Source organism: Anser brachyrhynchus (genome assembly GCF_964034855.1).
Source record: "Anser brachyrhynchus genome assembly, chromosome: 1".
Lineage (NCBI taxonomy): Eukaryota > Metazoa > Chordata > Aves > Anseriformes > Anatidae > Anser > Anser brachyrhynchus.
Window position 1 is genome coordinate 86002242 of NC_137694.1, and position 24732 is coordinate 86026973.

At 38.7% G+C, this 24732-nt stretch overlaps 1 protein-coding gene across 2 annotated transcripts in view; it reads right to left on the minus strand.

The window, feature by feature from the left end:
- The window catches only part of LOC308187337 (uncharacterized protein), a 424496-nt gene that overhangs the window by 79638 nt on the left and 320126 nt on the right, over positions 1–24732 (minus strand). Inside the window, exon 7 of one of the 2 annotated variants that reach the window (XR_013944615.1) lies at positions 18790–20408. The exons of the other annotated variant lie outside the window; for it this stretch is intronic. The gene's annotated coding sequence lies outside the window, so the exon portion shown is untranslated. Of the gene's footprint in view, positions 1–18789; positions 20409–24732 lie in introns of those variants that run through there. 2 annotated transcript variants of the gene reach the window in all.

Sequence of the window (24732 nt, forward strand, 5' to 3'; positions counted from 1 at the left end):
GACCCCTGGGGAACACCGCTAGTCACAGGTCTCCAGCCAGACTCTCCACCGCCGATCACCACCCTCTGGGCTCGGCCAGTCAGCCAGTCCTCAGCCCAGCTTACTGTCCACGCCACACTTTCTCAGCTTTGCTGGCAGGATGTTGTGGGAGACAGTATCAAAAGCCTTGCTAAAGTCAAGGTAGATGACATCCACTGCTCTTCCCCCATCAACCCAGCTGGTGATGCCATCATAGAAGGCAATGAGGCTGGTCGAGCACAACTTCCCCTCGGTGAATCCATGCTGACTACTCCTCATAACATTTTTCTCTTCCAATTGCTTGGTGATGGCATCCAGAACAAGCTGTTCCGACACCTTTCCAGGGACAGAGGTGAGACTGACTGGCCTGTAGTTTCCCAGATCCTCCTTCTTGCCCTTCTTGAAGACCAGAGTGACACTGGCTATCCTCCAGTCTTCAGGCACCTCTCCTGTTCTCCAGGACTTTTCAAAGATGATTGAGAGCGGTTCGGCGATCACCTCTGCCAACTCCCTTAGCACACGTGGATGCATCCCATTGGGGCCCATGGATTTGTGTGCATTGATCCCACTCAGATGCTCCCAAACCACTCTCTTGTTAACCGGGGCGGGGGGGGGAGCCCTCCATTTCCCAGACCCTTTCTTCTCCGTCCAGGCTCCAGGAGTCCCAGGGGGAGTCCTTGAAGCAAAGAAAGCATTCAGTATCTCCGCCTTCTCAGCATCTCCCATTACCAGGACACCCACCTCGTTCAGCAAGGGACCCACATTATCCCTAGTCTTCCTTTTACTGTTTACATACTTAAAAAAAAAAAAAAAAAAAAAACAGAACCCTTCTTATTATCCTTTCTCTCTTTTGCAAGCCTCATCTCTAGGTGGGCTTTAGTCTCTCTCATCGCGTCAGCCAGTGCTGACTCAAAGACAGAAAATGGGATTTGATTACAAGTTTTCCTATACCAATAAATGCAAGAAAGAAGTAGCTATGAAGTCAAACAGCAAGGCCAGAAATTATGCACATTTAACCACAAGCCTCAATTTACTACAGCCATCCTTCAGGCACATGGAGGCATCCAATTCACCTAAAACTGAACTTTCACTGCAGAAAAATAGCTGTTCAAGTAACTCTTACCAAGTCAGTAAGCACCTCACCCACCAGCAGGCCACCCATCCTAGCACCTTGCCTGCCCTCTTCAATTTCAGCATTTCCATTTAGCGAAAGGAAGCTTTAAAGGACTTGAACCCAGATGTGCCAGCTCTTTCCGCTGCACACTGACAGACGCATGCCATCATACTGGGAACAGAAAGCAGGCCAGCTGGGCAGAGGCAGAAGCACCTCCCAAGCACACCTCAGCCCATCTGACTCGAGACACAGGCACAAACCCCATGCTTTCACAGCTTTTGCCAGGCAAGGGATCACTGAGTTCACTACCACGCCTATGCCAAATTAAAGGATTTGTGAAAGCTTTTTTTTTCTTGGGGGGGGGGGGGGGGGGGAGTAATTTCCCACCAAGAAAAATAGCACATAGAAGCTTACATCCTTGCCTTTCCCAATCTTGTCATTCAGCCTTTGGAAAGAAAACCCTGTGCCACAGCAGGCTGTGGGCAGCAATGGTCTGGTGATGGCTGCAGTGTGGTGTGGGGCCTCCCTCCACAGCCAGCCCATCCCACAGCCCAGCAAGGCCAGCTGGGGCAGGGTAGGCCACAGCTAGACCACCACAGACCCCATGCCCAGCCATGCAGCCCCAGGACAGGCTGGGGTTAAGGCCAGCTTGCTAGGGCCCAGGGCTGGCCTGAGCCCTGGGTGTGTCTGAGGGAGCCCCAGGGCAAGGCCGGGGACCCTCACTTCAGGCTTTTCTGAGCACAGCTCTAAGTTGAGTTAACCTCAGGCTCCACCAACTGAGCTCCTACAGGGGGTAGTGCGCTTGCAGACTGACACCAACAAAATAAATCATAAAACGCTTTGTTCCAGTCAGAAAATTACCAGCAGTGCTGCCATTCATGCTTGTAGGCCTACCCTAATTTTACAGAAGAGATGGAAGAAGTAATTTGCCTTCAGCAAAACACACTCTACTTCCAATATGAATAACTAGTTTTTTCTTATGTTAAAGATTTTTACATATATTTGTTAATAATGGCAGGTCAGGGAGGAGAAAGAGGAGGCATCTGGGATACAGAAATCATGCCCTTTTTCAGAGCTTAAAAATAATTTTTAATTCAAAGATTTTTGTTATAGTATACTTGGGAAAGACACTAGGGGATAGTCATCCCCAAAAGTGCTTAATTACTGTTGCATCTGGTTTCACTAGTGAGTCAGTAATGAACTCTGTATTTACAGCACGTACATGTTTGATAAATCGTGGAGGTTACTCAGGGTAAAGGCTGATACCTCTAAGCCCAATGTAAGATATTTTACACTGAAACATGCCAGGAAGTAGCGGAGAGTGGAAGGGAGAAAAATAAGTCTGTCTCCTTCTGGAGGGAGGTTAAATAATATTTATGTGCAGAAGACATCATTAGGTCTGAAAAGCTGTATCTCTCAAGAAATGGAATCACATGTGTTAAAAAAATAAGAATAGCTGGCCCATCTCCAGGATAAGGCGGTGGTAGAATGAGCTTTAGAGAGAAATTTATCCTCCAAAGTCCAGACAGACTCAATCTAGATGTAATGGATCATAAGAGGTACACCAAACTGTGTGTCTCTCAAACAGATAGAGCTCACCACGCAGGGAATACTGAAAGAGGAGCTTGGAAAGCTTGTCAGGCTATCTAGCTGTTTTGCCATAGATAATGAGAGAAATCCAATTTGATTTTAATCTAAAAGCAGAAATTAATCATTTTCTTTCATTTCTTTGCCTGTGCTTTGTGTTAAGACTTGTAACACTACTCTGTTTCACACACATCAAGCAGATGTTCTATTTGAATTTTACCTTAACTTAGCTGGATACTGATTTGACAAAAAAAAAAATGACAGCTGCTAACAATAAGATGTACATCCCCCTCAGTGTGACAGCCCAGGGCAGATCACACAAACAAGTACCACCAGCACATCCTACATAGTACCCAAACCGTGAAGGCTCTGCCAGTGACTGGCCATGTGTGCCTCATTTCGGTAGATAGACTAGATGAAAAGTTGGCATCATCAGGGAAAGAGGGGCAGCAGCCTCACTGGAAAAGTGACTTGAAGTGCACATGCTATAGAAGTTGAATGCAGATTTGCCATTTATTCGGGGCTGCACACTAGCCAGACTAGACAGAACCTCAGTCAAGGTTCTCATGTGTGGCTTTACAGTTCACTACTTAAAGGAGACTGGACACAGGAAAAAATCCTGATTGTGAATGGAAAATAAAACTCTTTCTAAATAAAAGAATTGTTTGTAGAATTACTAGGATACCATAGTGAAAACTGGTAGTTTACTCTGATATTAGTTATAACTTTGAAAATTAGGGCAAACAGGTATTTTCAAGATCCAGCATAATAGAATTGTGACTATGTCTATTTAAGTTCATGTCACCCTCCTCTCAGTGAATGACTAAAGTATCTCTTAATTTTCTCTTATATCTTTCAGCCTTACTAAAGGTGGTAAAGAGGATGCAGAACAAAAATTTGTCATCCCATAGATAAGTAGCTGCTTTACAACAAGAGATCTTAACAACAGCCTAAAATACTCCAATTTTTCTATTGGAAAGGACATAAGATACTAACATTCATCTGAGCAGATAAAAATAGGGAAGAACAAATAAGAGTTACTTTCAATCAGATGGGTATATTACTTATTTTAGAATATTAATGTTAAGCTCGATATCCTGCAAAAATAAGTATGAATATATTGCAAGAGATCAACTTATTATTCAGTTCCAGAGAACTTCACATTACATTTTCATGTGATCTTCCTACTTGGACTCTTCCTACTGACTAAGCATTCACATAAATAAGAGTCTGTAGAACTGGGTTTTAGAGGCAGAATCTTTACTCCAGTAAAATTCTTAGACAGCAGAACATCCCATGCCACAAAGCAAAGGATTTATTTTTTTATTTTTTTAAGAATTCAGTACAGGCATCTAGGAAAGAAAGCTATGTAAGCCTTAGAAAAACTATGCAAAGAAGAAAGAACATTTGGATAAAGCACTCAAAATCCCATTACATTAACACATACCTTCATAGTGTCATATCTAGCATCAATAGAAATCGAATATCATACTAGATAGGAGTTTTATAAAGTGTATGTATGGGGGAAGCTCTTATAAATTAGTATTACAGTAGTTCTGGCAATGGATGGTGTTTTGAAGTAAAAGGATAATAAACTTCATATGTTAATAAAGCAACAGAAGCCCTCAGGAAGGAAGGTTTCCATATACTATATTTGTGGTCTCCGTATACAAAGAAATACAGTGGGAGTAAGCTGCAGATGAATTTAGACATATTGGTTTCCCCAGAGAAAAACTGGAATGAAATTCAGACTAAAGATAGCAAAAACAGAAATAAGATTCCATTTTTAAGGAAGGTAACCAGAATATCCGTAACTCAAAGACTTCTCTGGCCCTATTGCCCAATAGAGACTAAAGAGGCAGAAAATCCCTTCCTCCCCTAGAAACTCAATTCTTCTACTATTTCCCCTCCACATTTTGTGATGTAACTCACAAAACCCAGGCAACTCCTCAGTTGTTACAGAAAAAGAAATTGTTGCATCCCACCCAAACAAAATTCAAATTCCAGCAGTTAATGTCACTTACAACCAAGTACTTTGAGGAAGAATCCAGTAGTGAATGGGAGAGGAAGGAGCAGATGGGAGAGGAGATTTGACTAGCAGCTTTTGGTCATTGGGGTGTTATCATTTCTTATAGCCCTACTCTCAAAATCTCACCATACAAAAACTACAATCTGTACTACCCTCTAAATGCAAGGAAGTAACAACCACATTCCCATGTTAAAATCAGGAAGCTCTTATGCAACCATCAGCAAGCAGACCCAACCCTAGCAGCTACCAGAACCCCATATGCTTCAGCCTCACCCCATGCTTTTATATTTTCAGACCCACAAAGAGTTATCTGCCACTAGCTGCTACCACTAAACTCAATGGAAGGCATGTATGTAACTAACATACTCCAGTGATCCATCTATCCATCTATCCAATTCTGATACTTTTTTACTCTTTCCTATATACATAAAGTTCAGGCAGCATTTCTAGATGCTACTTCCATTTCATTTGAAGAAATGATATAATCATTCAAATTAAGTAGAAAAAGTATGTTACTTCTCTATGTTTCCACATACATGGAAAATCCATTCCAAATTACGCCTTCCCAAACTCAGTCATCTGGAACAATTTACACACTTGTCCTCTTCTTTACATTTAATTATCCTGAAAAAATAAAAAATAAAAAAGAACTTGAAGTTGAAAAGTTTAATCTTCTGGAAGATATTACTTCATGATTCTACAACAAGCTAGACAGATTTATACTGAAGTTTATGAACAACCCTCCTTAGTTTAGTGCTACACAAAAGTTTCACATATTTGAAACAGTTATAGCCTCCTTTGTTGTTCTTATTTGTCCTCTGCTTTGAGCCAATTAATAGCCTGAGTCACTTTTTAAAGCCACAACTGTATCATTAAATACAAAGTAAGCCTGATTTGTTTGGTTTCGTGTTTCCCTCCACTCACACTCTCACTTACAGTTGATATTTGTCTTTTTTTTTTTTTTTTTAAGTCAACAGTGGCCACATAACTAGAGCTATTCTAATGTTACTTTCTTAAAATCTGTAAACGTTTTAGTTTATGTGAAATTTTCAGTAGATATTTTGGGGCTTTTGTTTGTTTAAATTTAACCACACAAACAAAAACACTGGCAAATGTATTACCTTTCCTTTTTCGAATGAATCTGTAACATTTCAATGCTTTCAAAAGACATCCTGCAAAACCAGGTAGATTATATGAAAGTTTGTCACTGTCATTGTGTCAGCTAGATTCTTCAATCTGCTATCAAATTCCCATTCTGTTGTATGCTGTCAAGGCAGGATTAAAGGGCATGCTTAGGTAGTTGTCTGCTAAATTTTAAAGACCAAAAATAATAGCAAAGTAGTAAATAGATGAGCAATAGAGAGGAGAGATGGAACATCCATTAAAGATTTATTTCTACTACAGTGAATTGCAAAAACACAAATCATCATCTGGTTGGTGTTGAATAGTTGTAGTCCTAAACTCCGTCTTCTAACTGCAGATATCGGAATACCACAGATGAAAACATTTCAGTAAACCAAAGAACACATTTTGGGACCCTATGCTGTAGATAATTTTTAGCAATTTTGCTTCAGTCAGAAGAAGCGCTTTGTTTACAAATATTTAGTAGGTCACATATGAAGTGTTCTTTGGAAAATTCTGTGTATAACATTTTAATAATAAGCTAAGCATTTGTCCTAATCTAATTCCAAATAAGTACACAAAGACAACATAATCCTTCAGAAGTAACCTTTGATTAAACACAAGTGCGCACAGTAGAAAAGGAGTATCTTCTCCTCAGCTCATTTTCCTTGCCTAAGGCTATTATTTAGCAGTTTTTCATTTAATTTGGTTGTTCAGACTCCAACATGCATACAGTTTTAAGCTCTTGTTTATAGAAGCATACCACGGAGTAGCACCCCTGCTTCAGCATAAGAACAGTACAGCAAGGAGAAAATTGTACCTTGAAAGCCTTAGATGTCAAAAGCAGTTCCTAATACAGAATCACAGAATCATCTAGGTTGGAAGAGACCTCCAAGATCACCTAATCCAACCTCTGACCTAGCACTAACAAGTCCTCCACTAAACCATATCACTAAGCTCTACATCTAAATGTCTTTTAAAGACCTCCAGGGATGGTGACTCAACCACTTCCCTGGGCAGCCTATTCCAATGCCTAACAACCCTTTCAGTACACTTCTACTTGAAGTACTACTGCAGATATTTACCTCTGCTGTCTCCACAGCTGGCTGTATGCACTATTGTGAATGATTCTTAATGGAATTTACCATGTTTAACAATAACATACCGTGTAACAACCACACAGAGGCCAAAGTTGGGAAAAAAAGTCAGTGACTTTTTTCAAACAAGAAACACGGTTCCCTAATGACTAACCATACAACAATAACTAAAGTCCAAGTGGAATAACCTACAAGGAAAACAAGGATGATAATAAAATTGATATTTGTAATGTCCATAGAAGAAATTCAGATAAGCCTGCACAGTTCTGCCTTCTCCACTTCTCCCTATTTACTTTTTAATACCATTTTACCAATACAGCTACAGACAGACATACAACTCTCTAAGAAGAAAGTGATAGAGGCTCAAAAATAATCTCAGGTTTCCCTTCCATTGCTGCTGAAGCACGCACATACCTTACATGTCAGCATATGTAAGAGATTAGCCTAGCTCCTAAAAATCTGTTGATATCGGTGACATGCAGTGAGAGTTAATTAAAGGATCCTGTCCACTAAGTGAATCCCATGCTAGACAACAGACTGTAATCACCAGTACAGAGATGAACTTCCAGAATTTTATTCTACTACTAATAATAATCTGTGGCTTCAAAAGCGAAAGTACTAAAAATACTCAAGAAATTAACTTAAAGAGATGAAACATTAACTGTGAACTCACTGGCTTTTCTCAGTTAATGTCAAAACCTCAAAGCTATTGAAACATTGTTTTTTGCATTTAATATTTACAATGCTGTGATAGCAGCAATGAGATAATTATGGCACTTCTGCTACCAAGGCCATGACTCACAAAAGTCAAACATCAGGTCATTATTTCTGTCATTTCCCTAGAAGTGTGAGGAAAGGAAAATGGAACAGGAGTAAAATGTAAGCTTTTGCTTTTAGATGCTGTCCACAGAAGCAGAGTATCCGTTTCCAACACACAGCAGTTTACATCTTATACAACTGAATTACCATGGAGAGTTCCTGCACTTTTTTCTCCCCTCACCTCTTGAAGATCTGTTCAAGTGACCTATATAATATGCAAGGAAAGTGCATGGGAGGGGCACTGACAAGATGCTGATTTGTGAAACATCCCAATGAATGACCCTGTGATACTTCACACCCCATGAAAAGTGATTAGTTTCTTGGTGGTGATAATGCGTCCTGGTGCATGGTATAACTTTGCATATGGGGAGCCTAGCCATGTCATGCCAAATTATCACGCATTTCTACAGGGCATCTATGCTACTTGCATTGCTATATGGAAACCCACTTTCTGTAACATCATCCATGTCTTTCACAGAGACATGAGAAATTCAGCCTATAACCTGAGAACTCCCTAAATAAAAACATTTATTGGTCCATGCTATGGGATCTCTTAAAATATCGTTTTTTTTTTTTTTGCTAAAGATGAATCGAATATACTGGGAGCATAGTACATTAAACAGGTATTTTATGTTGTTTTCACAGTTTTCCAAAGAGAATTTAGTCTACATACAAATTTTACAACAATCTGAAGTAATTTATTTCTCAGAAAGCATAATGAGAAGTTAAATTGAAATATAATCTTCCCTTTTATACTTTGAATAATGTCTGAGAACCTAAACAGAAAATTTAGTTTACTACTTGTAAATCAAAGATAAATTCTCTCTCCTCTTCTCAATTTCTATACTGAAAAATATAAGGAAGAATAATTTGTATATATTTTTATTTTTATAATAAAAAGTAAGGAAGAATTAACTCCTCCACAATGCATGAGGAAATTACTCAGTGCTATTAGGTGCTGGTAGAGCCTCAAAAGTCACTGTTGCATTTTGGGGTAATGCAACTCAAGAAAAATGTGGACCAACTGGGATTGCAAGGAGAGGGAATTTTAAGAGTAACAGGCAAGCACGATCATGCTTGAAAGGGAATAATATACTTTGGTTTAACAAAGACTGAAGGAAGAGTGATAACAGCTTTTCTATCTTTTACACATTAAAATATTAAGTAGGAAGCGAATATATGCTTCTTCATATCAAGTGAAGATAAGGTAAGCAGCAGTGGGTTTAATAGCAGCAAGAGACTTAGGTGAAGCACTTAGTACTACAGATGACTAAATGCTGAAAAAGATTGCCTGGGAAACTGTAGAATTTCCATTATTAGGAACAAACTAGATAAATATTTATCAGGAATAACATAGGAACATTTGATTCTGCCTTAGGGCAGAAGGCAAAACATTACCTCTTTTCCAAATTTATTTTACAGGATTTTTATAAGGATCCTTTCTAGTTAGCCTTCTCAGACAAGAGAAGGCACACAGCAGGTCTTTACTGTTATTCGGATGAGAAACTAGCAATTGACTCAGGCTATGCCGTGCTGAGATGCAAGAAGTTTACTGGCAACAGTCATTCTTTGTGTAAGATGCTTTGAGAGTTCTTCAGTAGGACAGAATTTAAAGGCTTGAATTTATGGACAGAATTGACCAACTGTGTATGAGGACTTGCTGCACGACTATCACTTTAAGTTTTTACTCAAATCACTTATGGCCCATTTCAGACCACGTAATTTAGTTCAAACCACCTTTATGTTAGTAGTCTATGTGCCATGTGTTTAAATGTGTACGACTATTAGCATAGCTGAGTTTGTTCGGTCATAGAAATATGTCATCTTTGAACATGACAAAATGACTTTGTGCCACCCTGGATCAGAGTGCAATTAAAGCTCTCTTAACCTCTCTTTAAAGGCCTTTAGACTCCTCAGACAATTTTCTCATAGAAGATCAGCAACTATTTCAAAACCTGTCCACGTAGAATATCTATCTTCACAGCAATTCATTGCTTGGAACTAGATTATGTGGAATAGGAAAGCTTTCTCAGGAGCAACTACAAAAGAGAAAGATAAACCCTCCCAAAGAAACTGGAATCATCACAGATCTCACTGTCCTCCAAGCAGGAACTTCATCTCACTTTGTAATCAAGTAAATAGGGATAAATATATTAAAACTAACTTGAAATATCTTTGAAGCAACATTTTACATCCTTCTTAGCTGTAAAGAGAACAGCAAAAGTAAATGGATACCAGATATTTGTGCTACTTTTTGCATTGCTGGAAAGAGCTTCGATAGTAGCTAATCAGGTTGAAGAATAAGTAACTTTTGAAAACTCTGGCCATAACTTTCAGTTCCATTAGGTGTTGTTGAATAGACTCAAAAATGATTAATCAGTCCTCATATATGCTAAAATTCCAAACTCCCAGAAAACTCTGAGAAAACCTTAAGGTTTTCTTAAATACTGCTACCTCTGAAAAGGAACCTCACCAGAAAGTGAATACATATGTCAAGGAAGATGAACACATGGAAGGCTTCAGTTCTTTAACCTTTGACTGAACAAATGCCTGTTCAGATCTTGAATATCAAGCAGGTAGATGGGATAAACAATAGCTCCCAGTTTACTGGATGTTGTTAATTATATGTTTAGAGTTCATGACAAAAGTCACCAAACTTGAACAAGGTATAAGAAGACAAGTAGACCTACTCAAAAGATGCACAGAGTATCTATAGCCGCAGACCACCAAGGATACCCTTATATTTTACATGAACTATGATGATCTGTAGAGGTAGTTACATTAGCTAGAAGAAACCACTTCTCTGTGGGGCAATTTAGCTTAGACAGTACATTACATTACTGTGGCAGTAATTCTGCCAGTACCCAAAATGCTTCACCTAAACTACTGATCTAGCTTGAGCATTTCTACGCAGTCCTATTTCGTGCCATGTAAATGCATCTTGAATAAGCATGATGCATGTAACCTAGCAACGGGAAAGACAAGGGAGAATACTGCTCTTTAGAGCAGAAATGGTAGGAGGGTAAAAAAACCTAAAATTTACATCCAACTCCACCAACTCACAGAAGATGAAAGGACAGCAGAGGAAAAAAAAATGCAAGCGCAGTTCTTATGAATAAGTCCTGTAAGTTTGACCAGTATTTAGAAGATAGGTCTTAACCCTCAGAAGTGAAACAGCCTTTCAGTAAGAGCAGAGGGAACCAGAGAACACTGTCAGTAATTTTAGAAGACCGCAGGTAAGTTGGTTTAAGAGGCTGAATAGCAGCATAAGTTTTCGTACACTGACTGCACATCAACTGAAGCCTTACTTATAGAAGCCAAGCAGTGATGGGCTGGCCACATGGTTCTAACAGGTAAAGTATAAACACAAAAGCAGTTCCTGTTGAGCGTGAGAATACGAAGACAGGAAGGAACTGAAATATATCACCCACAAATCAAGATACACACAAAAAGCCACACCACTTCACTGAATAAATCTAACAACTAATGTGAGAGAAGATGCTTTTAAAAAGAAGTGTCATTCCCATTACAAGTTTTTTTGATAGGTCTTTGCTGTCCTGGCACATGGTACCTTCCCCTGCCCCCCATCAACTTTTGGGCACAATACTGTATATACAAGTAAGTTTTGTTTTCACAGAATAGTTGAGGTCTTCTGGTCCAACTCCCCCTGTTCAAACAGGGCCACCTACAGCACGATGCCCTAGACATCGCTGGATGGCTTTTGACTATCTCCAAGAAGGAAGACACCGCAACCTCTCTGGGCAGCCTATGCCAGTGCACATATGCCAATTATCCTCACGGTGATGTAAGTGATGTGTTTCAGTTTGCCTCTCATGCAGCACTGAGCACCACTGAAAGAAGCCTTACTGTGTCCTCTTTGCTCTCTCCCTTCAGCTATTTATACCTTGAAGAGAGACACCCCACCAAGCATTCTCTTCTCCAGGCTGAGCAGTCCCAGCGCTTTCAGCCTTTCTGACTAGGAGAGATGCTCCAGCCCCTCCATTATCTTTCTGGCCCTTCACTGGACTGTCTTCATAGCATCCATATCTCTCTTGTACCAAGGAACCTAGAACTGGACCCAGCACTCCAGGTGTGGCCTCACCAGTGCTGATTGAGGGAGGTGATTGTTTGCCTCTAATCAGCTGGCAACACTTCTCATAATGCAGCTCAGGAACTACTGATGGCCACTCCTTGAAGTCTCAGTAGCAGTTTTGAGCCCCCTCTACTAACTTCATATACAACATGGATCATGAGCCTACAAGGCAATTGAAGCTTCAGAATAGACAGGAAGCGATCGCTCTGTAAATGGATCAGATTGTATATTTTTTCCACTATTCTAGTGGAAGGAAAATAGAGCTGATTAGCTTGAGATAGTCTACTTTAGTTTTGTTCTTGCTTTTGACCTTCCCACGCACCCCTTTCATGAGCCAGTGGTTTATCTCTGGTTCATCTGTTTATCTCCATAAACAAACATGAGAACTTCACAGTTTTGTGTCACCACTACAAGTAAACAAAAAAGCCACCCAAAATAGTATAAGACATTTGATATTCCTCTACACATTGAGCTTTATACTAGCAAAGAACATAGTCTTCCTTGGTGGTGATCTCATTTTCAGAGAATTCACTAGTTTTAATAGGAGCCCAGGGTACTTACTACATTGCAGGATACAGATAAACAAAATATGACCACTGAGTTTTCCTATCTTTATTTTCACTACGTTAACTGATGCTTATGACAGTTTTCACTTCAGCAAAGTCAGACAATTTAAGAAAAAGCAAAACTTTGCTGGTAAAATGGAGGAACTCCTCCTTCCTTAGAGAAGTCTCCCTTCAACTCCCCCATATAGAAGTTGGGGCACCACAAACTGACAGATGAATTTTACAAGGATTGATTATTGCCAGTCTCTGAAGAATAATTAAGTTCAACAAAGAGCTGTCAATATCATTTGCTATCAGTTGTCACTTTACATCATGTCTAAAGCATACAGGTGCTCATAACAGCCACAAAACACCAGGACAGAAAGTACCATTCAGCTAGGAGGCAGAGCTAGTAAGTCTTCAATGCTTAACAGGACTCAAGTCACCTTTTCACCTTAAAAACAGTTGTGAACACCTGAATCACTCCTAGAAATCAGTCCTCAGTCAGTAGCCAAAAATCATAAGTACTCTCAAAACAAGAAGCTACAACTCATTACTCTGCTCTTTTCAAAGGGCACACATTCCACATTCACCTACCCACAGATCCAGAGTTTATAGCTTTTCTTAAGGCATTCGAAGACTGTAAGTGAAAGATAAAGACACATGAAAGGAGTAATTGCCCTTCTCCCCCTCAAGGGAGCTTATGGCCTCACGGTTAACCTGGGCAGCAACATGATAGCATTTACAAACCTGAGCTCACACCCCAAGCTTTCGGCAAGTTATCTTGCCACCTCCTAGATAGACTGCTTCAAGTAACCAGCTTGCAGGTAGACAGAATTCAGAACAACAATCCTTTCATTATAAAGCTTTATAACACGTTAGCTTATTAACACTTACATCAAGAAGACAAATTAATGCTGCAAGCCTCCAGTAGCAGAAGCCAGTTTACTTTGACCCCAGCAAGAACACTAAGCACAGAGAGATGAAGTCCTCGCTCTGCAGCCCTTCCTCATTACCCAACTCCAGATGAGTGGAGCCAGGGTCATCACTGGGGAAAGCTGCCTGCAGAAGTACTTCACCCTTTCCTTGAGCTGTAACATGCACCCTGCCTGATTAATGCATCTGTGTCACAAACTTATGAGTTGTGTCTCGATTAGGACTGCATGGCCGGATAGGGAGCAGCTGTCCTGTCAAGGGCTGAGGAGCATTCAGTGAAATGAGCAGAAGAAACTACACTGCAGAATAGGAAGATACATGCAGGGATGCTATGAGAAGCAAAGAGTTGACTAAGGAAAGCTCTTGCATGTGAAAACTAAGAAGGGGGCTCTGAAATACTTGGGCCTGACCATTTAATAAAATGGCTTTAAGTAGTGCTGAAGAATGGCAATGTGGGTTTTTTGGTTACATTCAAGCTTTCACAGCAGGAAGGATGGGTGCTAATAGAAAACACAAGATAACTTTGGTGTGCAGGTGAAGATCCAGCAGGAAAGGTGAAACCAGGTTTCAACTTTTGGAGACAGGAGTGGTCTGTCTCCATGAAACTGTGGAAGTTGAGGAGCTGAGGTTTTTTTTTTGTTTGTTTTTTTCCCCCTTGGGCTGCTAGATAGCCCTCTCTTACCAATTGTCATGGCAGACAGAATCTTAATAGTCTTTAAATCCTGCTGCTAGGTGCCCAACTCTCTTATACCTTTTTTTTTTTTTTCCACTGCAGAACAAATCTGACCAAATTGTGATTGGGCCCAGATGCACAATCTGAATTGGAATTACTTTATTATGTATGATATTCATCTCATAATGAACCATTACTCACCATTTTATATTCTCATATTCCTATCAATGATCTAGAAAAGAAAGGTTTATCTACATCATGTCTGTTTCATTTAGGATGTAGCTCTCAAGCTTTCATTTGCAGATCACTAGAGGCATAGAGAGCATTTCCTCATTTTTTAAGGAAATCATTGGTCTATATACACTGAGGGGTTTTTTTGAGAGTCATACTTCAGTAAAGACATATAGGTGATTTCATGACAAATTAAACTGAGCTCTCCATATTGTTTCTCTTTTCCTGTTGTTGGAATACCAGTTCCACATCTGTGGCTGGTAATTTTAGGGTGATTACTCAGTTGAGACCACGTTTACAGACAGAAGCAAATAAAATAACTGAGGCTAAAGTTAAAACTAAAAACAGAGGCTTGCCCTGCAAGGTTTTCATCAAATAGGAGAGATTTATTATTAGGTAATGCAAAGCCTCACGGCCAGGAAAATGAAAGCACATGCAGAAAGAGGCAAGGAAAAAAGCAGCTTCATAATAAATGGAAATTAAAAGGGAATTATTTCCCTTTCCTTCAGTTTCAAAAATAAGTGAAGATTCTTCTGCCTGTTATGAAACCTGGAGGGGGAAAAAATCTACGTAAAGTCTTGATGCCTTCATTATGATATTATCTATTCTAAGAACATCCTCAATTATCATTATGATCATCATTAGCATGTTTCATAGCATGTTCATTTGTTTTTCCTCCTTCTGGAATGTTAATCAGTGATTAAATTTACTGTAAATCAGAAATATATATATATTGTTTCATTTTAAGTTTAGTCATACAGTTTATAGTATGTAATAAATGAAATATGAAAATACTGAGTCATTGTTTATACTGCTTTTCTCTTTCAATAACAATGTGAAAAGGCTTTGAGTTTATAGTACTACTTTGAGCATAACCTAGTTACTTCTAAATTTTACAATCTACTGTCTTTTATAAAATCTATACTTTCTGTGTAAAATGGAGATTATTCATTATTTCTACATTCCCAGTTCAATAATACCTTTACAAATTTAAGAACAGGTACATTAAAAAGTTTGTTCCTGTAAGCACACAAACAAGTTTACAGACCACATCATTAAAGTGGGAGAGCTGGTTCTTGAACAGTTTCCCTGATGAAGGGTAATCGAAAAAAAGCATTCAAAATCAACTTTATTAACAATGTAGTTTCAGTTACTCTTCTGACTATGTTATTAAAAATACTTGGTAAGAGGATTGAGCTCTTCAATCTATATTCTTACACTTGAAATGTCAATACTTGTATGTAAATCAAACCTGAATTTCTTGATACCCAAATACTGTGAACACTCCTCAATGGAAATGCTGGGCTCTCTTCTGTCCTGACATTTAGATGGAACATGGACAAAGAAGACTTATATCCACCTTAAATAACATTGCCACATTGTAGGAAAATGACAACGTCTGACATATTAGTTTTGTGACAATAAGGTTGAGTTTATGATCTTCAGGAGACTCCAGGTCACAGTTACTTGTAATTGGTTTTGAAAGTTGTGGGTTGACCTTGGCTTGCTGCCAGATGCCCAACCAGTCAATCTCTCATTGTCCCTCTTCAACGGGATGTTGGGAGAACTTAAGATAGAAAAGCTCATGGGTCAAGATAATGATCACTTACCAGTTACTGTCATGGGCAAAACAGGCTCAACTTGGGACAAAGTAAATAAATAAATAAATAAAGTGCTCCTGATTAAAAATAAAGTAGAATGGTGAGGAACAAAGGCAAAACCAAACCACCTTACCTGCAGTCCTACTTCTTCCCAGGTTCAAGTTCACTCCTTCATCTCCAACTCTTCAACCTCCCCCAGGCCTGAGCAGCACAGGGAGGATGGGGAACAGGAGCTGCAGTCACTTTGTGACAGTTCATCTCTGCTGCTCTGTTTCCTCACACTTCTCCCCAGCTCCAGTGTGGAGTCCCTCCCACAGGATAGTCCTTCACAAACTGCTCCGATGTGAGTCCCACAGGGTGCAGTCTGTCAGGCACAGCCTGCTCCAGCATGGGCCACATTTTACTATGTTGGCTCTCCACGAGATGCAGCTTTTGTCAGTGTATCTCTACCTTCAGCAGTGTGGGGTCCTCCACAGGCTGCAGCGTGTTTATCTGCTCCAACGTGATCCTCCAAGGTCCTGCCTCACTGGGGTCTTCGCCACAGGTTGCAAAGGAACCTCTGCTCCAGTGCCTGGAGCACCTCCTCCGCCTACCCCTTCTCTGACCTCTCTGTCTGCAGGGCTGTTTTTCTCACGTTTTTCTTTCTTCTTTCACTCACAGCTTCTATGCATCATTTTTCACCCTTTATTAAATGCCTGAGGTGCCCCCAAAGTAGCTGTGAGGCCTGGCCATGCCCTGCAATGGGGCCGTTGGAGCCGCCTGGGACCAGCTGGGGCCAGCACAGGGCAGCCCCAGCCTCACTCCACACAATGGCCCCACTGCAGCACCTAGTGAAGTCAGCCCAATGCAGAAAATATGTAAAAACAAAAACAAAAACAACAACAAAAAAGAAACTATTTTAGACAATTTCTATTCCACAGTCCTTGCATACACAAAATTCTGCAGTTCAGCTTTCAGATTTTTAATAAAATATTTGAATGTCACCAAATTAGATGTTTTCCTGGTACTAAAAAATAATTGAATAATTTTGCAACTGTATTTTTGCCTAATTGGTTTTTGTCCAGGTTCATTTTGGTATAAATGTACTTCCTTTATGCTACAGTCTGACGCTAAATTATAATGCAACTTCAGCTAAAAAAAATGGAAATCAATTCCTAAAACATTATATTGATGACAAATAAATGATAGGCAAGTCACAACAGAACAACCTGAAATAATTGTGGAAAGAAAATAACTGTCCATGGGCATATCAATAGAAAGAAAGCTCTGTTCTAGACTTCCTGGAGCATATGCAAATTCTTATTTCACAGACCAGAATAATTTGTGTAGGGAAAATGTATAGGATTCTGAGTATGTGAAGCCAATTGTATAAATATGTGTGATGACCTTGTATCAAATATCTAGCTCTCTTCTACAATAAAAAGACATCACAAAATATAGACCTGAAAAAAATGTGTGTGAATATTCATTATCCAATATGATTTGGACCTGGCACTATGTTGAAACACAGCCATACAGACTCTGCAAGACAATAAGCAAACAAAAGAGTTGGTCAGTGCAGGTACCGATAGTTTGATAAACAGATCAGATATTAACACTGAAAAGCATTATACATTGGGTATGCACATCATTCCCAAAAGATAGAAGTGGCACTAAAATAGTTTTCCTGTTCTATCCTCCTTATCATTTCCTATGCTATGAATATGAGATAAGTGTGATTCCTATAATCCATTTTTCTTACCTTTGAAAGGTTTGAAAATAACAGAATGAGATTAGAGAAATCCATGTTTCTCTTTGTAAAAAGCTAATGGAGACAAAATCTTAGTCATTGTGTATAAATACTATATTTGACCGGACCTGTACAAACCCTTTTGTTCCTCAGTAATGGAACAATACATAGAAGGAAAGGTTTCCACAGCCAACTGACTCATTTGTGCGATCTGAACTCTTCACGAAATGCAGAATGCACTTCTTCTTTCTTCAGTTCTTATCATCTGTCATTGAGAAGAGAACGAAAGACAGCTGTAGAGGCAGACATGACAATGTGCCCTGGCAGAGGAATGAGGGGGTACAATTAGGTATGGCTCTGAGGCTGTTAGTAGAGGCAGCAAGGCAAATTAGTGGTGCGTGAAAAGATGATACATTATTCCTTACTGAATGGTGCTGCAATTATTTTCTCTCTCTTTATGGCAGGTCTTTTTGTGTGCTTGTGTGTTTTTTTCTTCTTTAATTTGCCGTAGTATTAATTGAGTGAAAGCTCTGTCAGAGTTACACCTAATAGGTCTGGTGCAGTTCTGTCTTATAGTTCACAGATAGAAATACGCTTGCGTTCATGTGCAGTCTCTCTGAGGCATCCAGGATCAGTGTCCAGGTCTCTAGTACAGGAATAGGAGGTGCTGCCCCAACTGGACACTGCTGGGCTTACCACTGTCACGTGGATTCTAGAGCTCACATACGGATGTGCTGCAGGTAGGAGACTGCACATATTGCTCTTTTCCTATTTAGACAAAAATTGCAGGCAGAAAAATAAGAGAAACCCAGACATTTTGTTAGCTTTAAATTTAGAAAAAAATAAGGTAGAAAGGTAAGGAATACACGTTTGTAGGTGATCTTTTTAGTGTTCAATATCTTGTGACTTTTCCTGTGACAATGCAAATCACTAGGGAAATGCTTCCTTTTATTGCTAGCTCCATGTTTCAATATAAGCAATAATGAGCATCAGAGAGTAGCAGGAGAAAAAAGGTGGGAAGTAAATTTTTAAGCATCTTTGGATGATAAATACAAGTCACTGCAAGATGGCAAAGCTAATGGGTTCCACTTAACTTCAGATAGCTGAGTGAGCCTGCTGACTGATAGCCATTAATGAGTCTAGGCTAATAATTGTTAGATTGGGAAAACCATCTGGTAAGCACCATAGAAGCAAAACAGAATGTCCTGAAGCACTTGCTGGAGCGTATAGGCAATAGCAAGAAAGAGGCAAAACTATAGCTTGGGAAATAGATAGCATTTCAAACTAAATGAATTAGACTGAATGATTCATTTCTATTTATGCTTGTTTTGTGGAAGCATCAACACGGCCTTTCTTCAAGAAATTCTGTTTAAAGAAAGGGTAAACAAGGCTAGATTCTGTATCCTGTAACCATACTGAGAATTACTGTACTCAGTGAACAGCCCATGAAATAAGGCAGGCAGTGGGAATCAGAACAGCAAACCTGATGTAATGAAAACCATGAAACTGACTACATCTCAGAACCATATCAGGAAGAACATGAAAGTATCAGACTATGTGTTATCAACCATTGTTAATAAGGAAAAAAAAAAAAAAACAAAACCTTACTTTATAAGAAGCCCCATAATCTTCAATGGGTTACTCATTATGAGTAAGATACTATAATATGGTTTGTATGAATTCATTTTTACTGATATATTAAAAAATGGTATAAGATTCCGCTATGAAACTGCACATATATATCTGTATTATCTATTTTCAGTATCTTTGTATTTCTTAAGAGATTATCACATGTAATGCTTCACAGTTCCAAGGACTCAAAGAATAAATCCCCTGCAAATTGAAGAAGAAAAAAAAAAAAATTTGTTGGTAGATTTTGCTTGTTTGTTTTTGGTTTTTGGTTTAGTTTTTGTTTTGTGATGAGAGCTTTCAAGGAATGGAGGTAATAGTCTCAAAATGATGCTAGCACCCAGGCCAAAGCTGACAAAGGCAAATCCTTCTGGAAGGGTTCAGAAGTAGGGAAAAAATATTCTGTGTCTATTAAGTTTGTGGGTTTCTCTGTTTTTTTCTGGAAAAAAAAATGAGCATACCGTATATATGGAAGTAATAATTTACTGCTATTCCAATTAACATTTTAACAGTCTAATAGTTCAAGTAATCTCAATAATGCAGAAAAAAAAAAAAAAAGACACTCATAGTTTTGGTGGTATTGGTTTTTTTTTGTTTGTTTTCTTTGTTTCTGAAGACAATTAAAATGACCATGTGAAAATTCCTCTTATCTGCCTTTTTTTTCTAGTGCTAGACTCACCTTTCTGTCTTTCCTCTGGGTCCTAACCTTCAGTCTTCCTCAGTGAGCCAGGGGAAGGAAGGGATGTAGAGCAATTTAGCAGTAGTGTGGTGAGGTCCTTGCTGGGAGAAATATGTCTATAGTCGTAATTTCCTCTTTTTCAGTCATGGATCCACTTGGGATTGGTTTTATGTGTTTTCTTACCCCCTTCAGTACAAAGTCTGTGGCCTGTTACTACTAACAGCAAAGTTGTATTTATTGGGCCACAGAGGCACTGTGGCTATGATATTCTGAAGAAGATTGAGTGAATCCAAAATAAAAGCTAATTTAACATAAGTGACAAATTCAGCAGACACTGAGGAAAAAGAAGACGCTTTATAGTCCAAGACCTCCCTCAGTTTCTCCCATTACTCCACATGCGGACAAATTTGTGCCCCCCCATTAGGGCACATCACATCCTGTTCTCCTGAGTAAGCGTCTGTGGGTAAAAGCCATTGCCCGTTGCTGCCATTTCCCAGCTTTCTTGGCTGTTAAGGAGAGAAATTAGGTGAAGAAATACAAATCTCTTTCTCTCTCAATGCCAGAGCTACAACTTCCACATTTCTTACTCAAGCAAGAAAACAGAACTGGAGACCTTCTTCTCTCTCAGTAATCAAAATAGGTAAAGCTCGTTTTATCCGTAAGGAATTTGCAGAGTACAAACTCATCCTCCTGTAAAAGCCTGAGAGTCATTTTAATTCTCCTATCAAAAGAATCAACATATAATCTTGATCCAACTCAGATCAGACAGAACTTAGCGATAGCATGCTCATTTCTGTACAGCATATTGGGTTACTTCTGGTAATAAATCATTAAAGACTCATAAAAAGATGAGAAAAATACATATTAGTCTTACTTATTTAAAGCCAGAAAACAAGGAGTCATTTGGGGATTCAATAAAGAATCATTCAATAAGTACATTTTCTGATACTTGCTCACTTTTGTTTCTCTCATTTTCCTTTGGAGACTGTGGTTCAGGTCACAGTACATTTATTGGATTCTGTTTTGGATGGAATAGTAACATGAGTACCCATTCGTAAAACTGGGGCAAAAGGCAGATTTCACTATTGATCCAGCCCGTACTTTCCAGCTGATTATGATCTGCAAATTCATTTTTGCTCTTTACTTCTTCTTCCAGATCAGGGTAGAATGCACTGAATAAAATGAATTTTAATGCATATGTTTTGAGTATCCATCTACATTTCACCCCACACTAAAGATCATTTTATTCATTGTCTTTCATCTAGCTTTTCCTCCATGTAAAAGCAATCATATTCAAGTGAATGTGGATGCTTTTTATAAGTTTTTCAAAGGTGTGATCATACTTTACTAAAATGCAAATATATCTACTGCTTATCCTTCATCCACTAATTTTGTCAGTCTATCAAAAAAGCAATCACTTGAATGGCATGACGTGGGTTTTTTCCTTTCCGTTTTGTTTATGTTCATGCTGATTTTTTTAAAAAAAATTAATGGTTTACATTACAGCACAGAGATAATTCAATATAATGAAACTCATACCCTATAATAATGAAATACAGAATAAATATAAAATGTAAGTGTTGGAACTTTATCTAAAAGTTGTGGGTAGAATTCAAATATTTCATTATACTGTACATATATTTGTTTAGGAAAGCAAACTAAATAATGCCATGTGTAAAGAAAATGCCTAATGACAAATATGTACTGAGCAGACTGATGGATTTTATTCAAATGGTATTGCATCTATTCCTCCATCATGGATTCTCAACCAGTGGGTTATAGCCCTTTTGAACAGACACTATTCTGCTCTTGTCATATGACAAATGAAAGGGTTGTCCAGGCAAAACGGATGTGATTTACACTTTCTTTTTCTTTTTATCTTTTAATATTTATAATTTTTAGATGTTTGGCACCACAAAGATTTCTAAAACAGGAGTGGCCGTTCCGTATAAAGCAGGCCACAGAATTTTTTCACCAACTCCTGCAGAGAAAGTATCATTCTTCTTTCCATGTAAGTGAGAGATAGAGTCCAATAACTTGCAGGTGAACCAGAGCATATCTTTCCAACACATACACAATCTTAATTTTAAAACTACAGATTAATTACTTCCTTGTTAATCTCCTTCAGTGGAACATAAACTTCATTTTGTACAGATGAATTTGAGTTGAATCCTTAATTTGATTGTTTTCAAACTCCAGTTTTCAGCTATGTGTCTTGTTTTTTACTTTGTTGGTTTGTTCAGCCTCCAGTGGTCAAGATTGCATACCGTGATAGATATTTATAAACCAGGATCAACTCTTCTCTTAACCTTCTCTACAGTAAGCAAGAACTACCCAAATCTTTCAGTATGAGGTAAATTGTCCAAAACTTACCTAAAGTTCTTCTGAGCATTTTCCTATTATTTACAGTGTTTTTTAACTCAAAGAACTCACCATTTGTCATATATATTCATGGCTGGGTATTGAAACCTGGGGTGATCGTTTAAAACAACTACTGGAATAGTTAATGTTATTTCATGAAGTTGTCAATGTACAAATTGCTTCACTACTTATTGTCATGCATGTTGCAACATCCAAAACATGATTGTGAATGTTCTCTGAAAATTTCTTCTCCTCATGACTGCTCTTATGAGACCCAGAACTTCAAGAAGATCTTTGGGTTCATCCTTTACTTGACTGATGAAGAACAGACTAGTTGGAAGACAGAAATGTGTAGGAGATTGAATGGAAAAAAGTAATTTGTGGTTGTCATCCATAGCAACAAGATGAGCTGACAGTTCCAGGGCTGCAATTGATCTCTCCTTTCATTGTTGAGGAGAAACAGTACTGCTTAAATGTCAGGCATAACGATCACTGAACACAGCACTAACACTATCTTGGTATATATTGCTTAGACTTTGTACTTTCAGGTAGCTTTCATAACTGTTCCACTCTGGTTATACTTCATGTTTGGCTACAGAGAGGAAATGAGTGAAATAAGTGTTGTATACCAGGAGTTTCTGTAGTAATTTAATGTGTGTGAACTTGTATAATGCGTTTTGAGAGTCCTTTTCTGCTTTGATCCAAACTTTTGGGTCTGTTCTGGTAATGGCCCTTAGCGTATAAGCCTGTGAGGAACATGTAGACAGAGCCATTGTTGGTCCACGTGTATAAAGGACATCCTATGAAAGATTGAATACCTCAGTTTAATTTTTATTTATTTATTTTCTTTACAGGGAAAGCCACTTATCTGAATTCTTGAATAGTACATGTAATATTTATTAAGAGTGTACCAGAAAAAGAAAATCAGGCTGGTAAGAACAGAAAAGCTTAGCTGCAAAACCCAGTGTAAGTAGATTAACCACCTCAGCAGTCTCAAGCAAATCCCTATTATTTGAAAATATCTAAATCAGGCTTTCACATATACATCTAGGTTTAGATTTAGTTTTGACAAAGATTGTAGAACAAGATGGGTTTCAAATTGAGATAAAGCACTCTTTTTTTTTCGATTTTGTGTAGAAAGTCTATCCCTCCGTGGGTGGAAGGGAACTGTTGAACCACTGCAAATAACAGCAATAAACTCAAGCCTTCATCTGAAAGGTTGGACTACATGACTTTGAGATCCCTTCCAACCTAAATTATTTGTATGATTCCCAAAAAAGAAATCATACTGCAGCATTTAGCATTAGCTAGACTGTGCATGTGTACTCATAGAGACTACATACTATGCATCTACTTGCTTAACAGTTTGAAATACTCATAATTCAAATTACAACACAAATGATGATTTTTATTTTGAAATAAATTCTGCATTTTGGACCCCAAATTTGCATATATAGAAAACTGGATGCACACAAACATTATATATAAGATTTCATTATCTTTTCCTTTGTTAAAATAAACTCAGAAAGCTCTATAAGGTCATATTACATTGCTGTGTAATAAAAACACCTTCAAAGCAACAGTCAATGGTGCTTACATTTACTTAGCCCATTCATTCTTCACAAGAGATTCAGGGCCTTATTTCTTCCTTTAAATCAAATCAAAGTAGAATGGGGGTGGAAGTCAAAAATCTCATTGATTTTTAGGACTACAGTAAAAGAGGTAGTGGGAACCACCTCCTAATTTTTATAAGTCACTTAATCGAACAACTGAAAAATAGTGTTGTTTAAACGTGTTCATTAGCCAAGTGCCTTTGAGGAGCAAAGTGTATGTGCAACAGTCCTGCTGGGAATAGCAGTCTGGCCCCACTCTGTTAGGAATGATGACAATGCTTGTCCAATGCTATGACTCAGAAAAAATAAACCACTGTAAACTTCTTTAAAGGTCAGATTTTATTAATTAACAGCAGATGAGTGCAAAAGTTTGGGCAAGACATTCTCCCTTTAGATAACAAAACTTAAATAAAGAAATAATGCAGTTTTCTAGATAGCAAAGGTTATTTCTATATATATATAGAATAACTCTGCAACTCAACCACTAACGTTAAGGTGCAGCCAAAGAGTACCTGTGGCTGTGGGCACCTGCAGCATCCACCATCTCTGTTGGACACCAAGCACCGACTAGCTACTCTGCTTTTATAGGCACCTTCATCTGCAGCACATGTTAGATGACGAGCCAGCAAGGGCTAATGCTCCTTTTGCAACTGACTTGGTCTTGACTGGTTTGGAGCATGTCTCAGGAGTTACCGTGGGCTTATCACACCATGGAGCACTGCTGTACCGTGTAAAGGAAAGCTAGATTTCAAGTTGTGTGTACATCCCCCTAAGAACCTACTGTACATAGAACTCAGCCATAATTCTGCACCTGACTTGCATGCTCTGTTTCAGCATCGCAGCACCATTGTAGCAA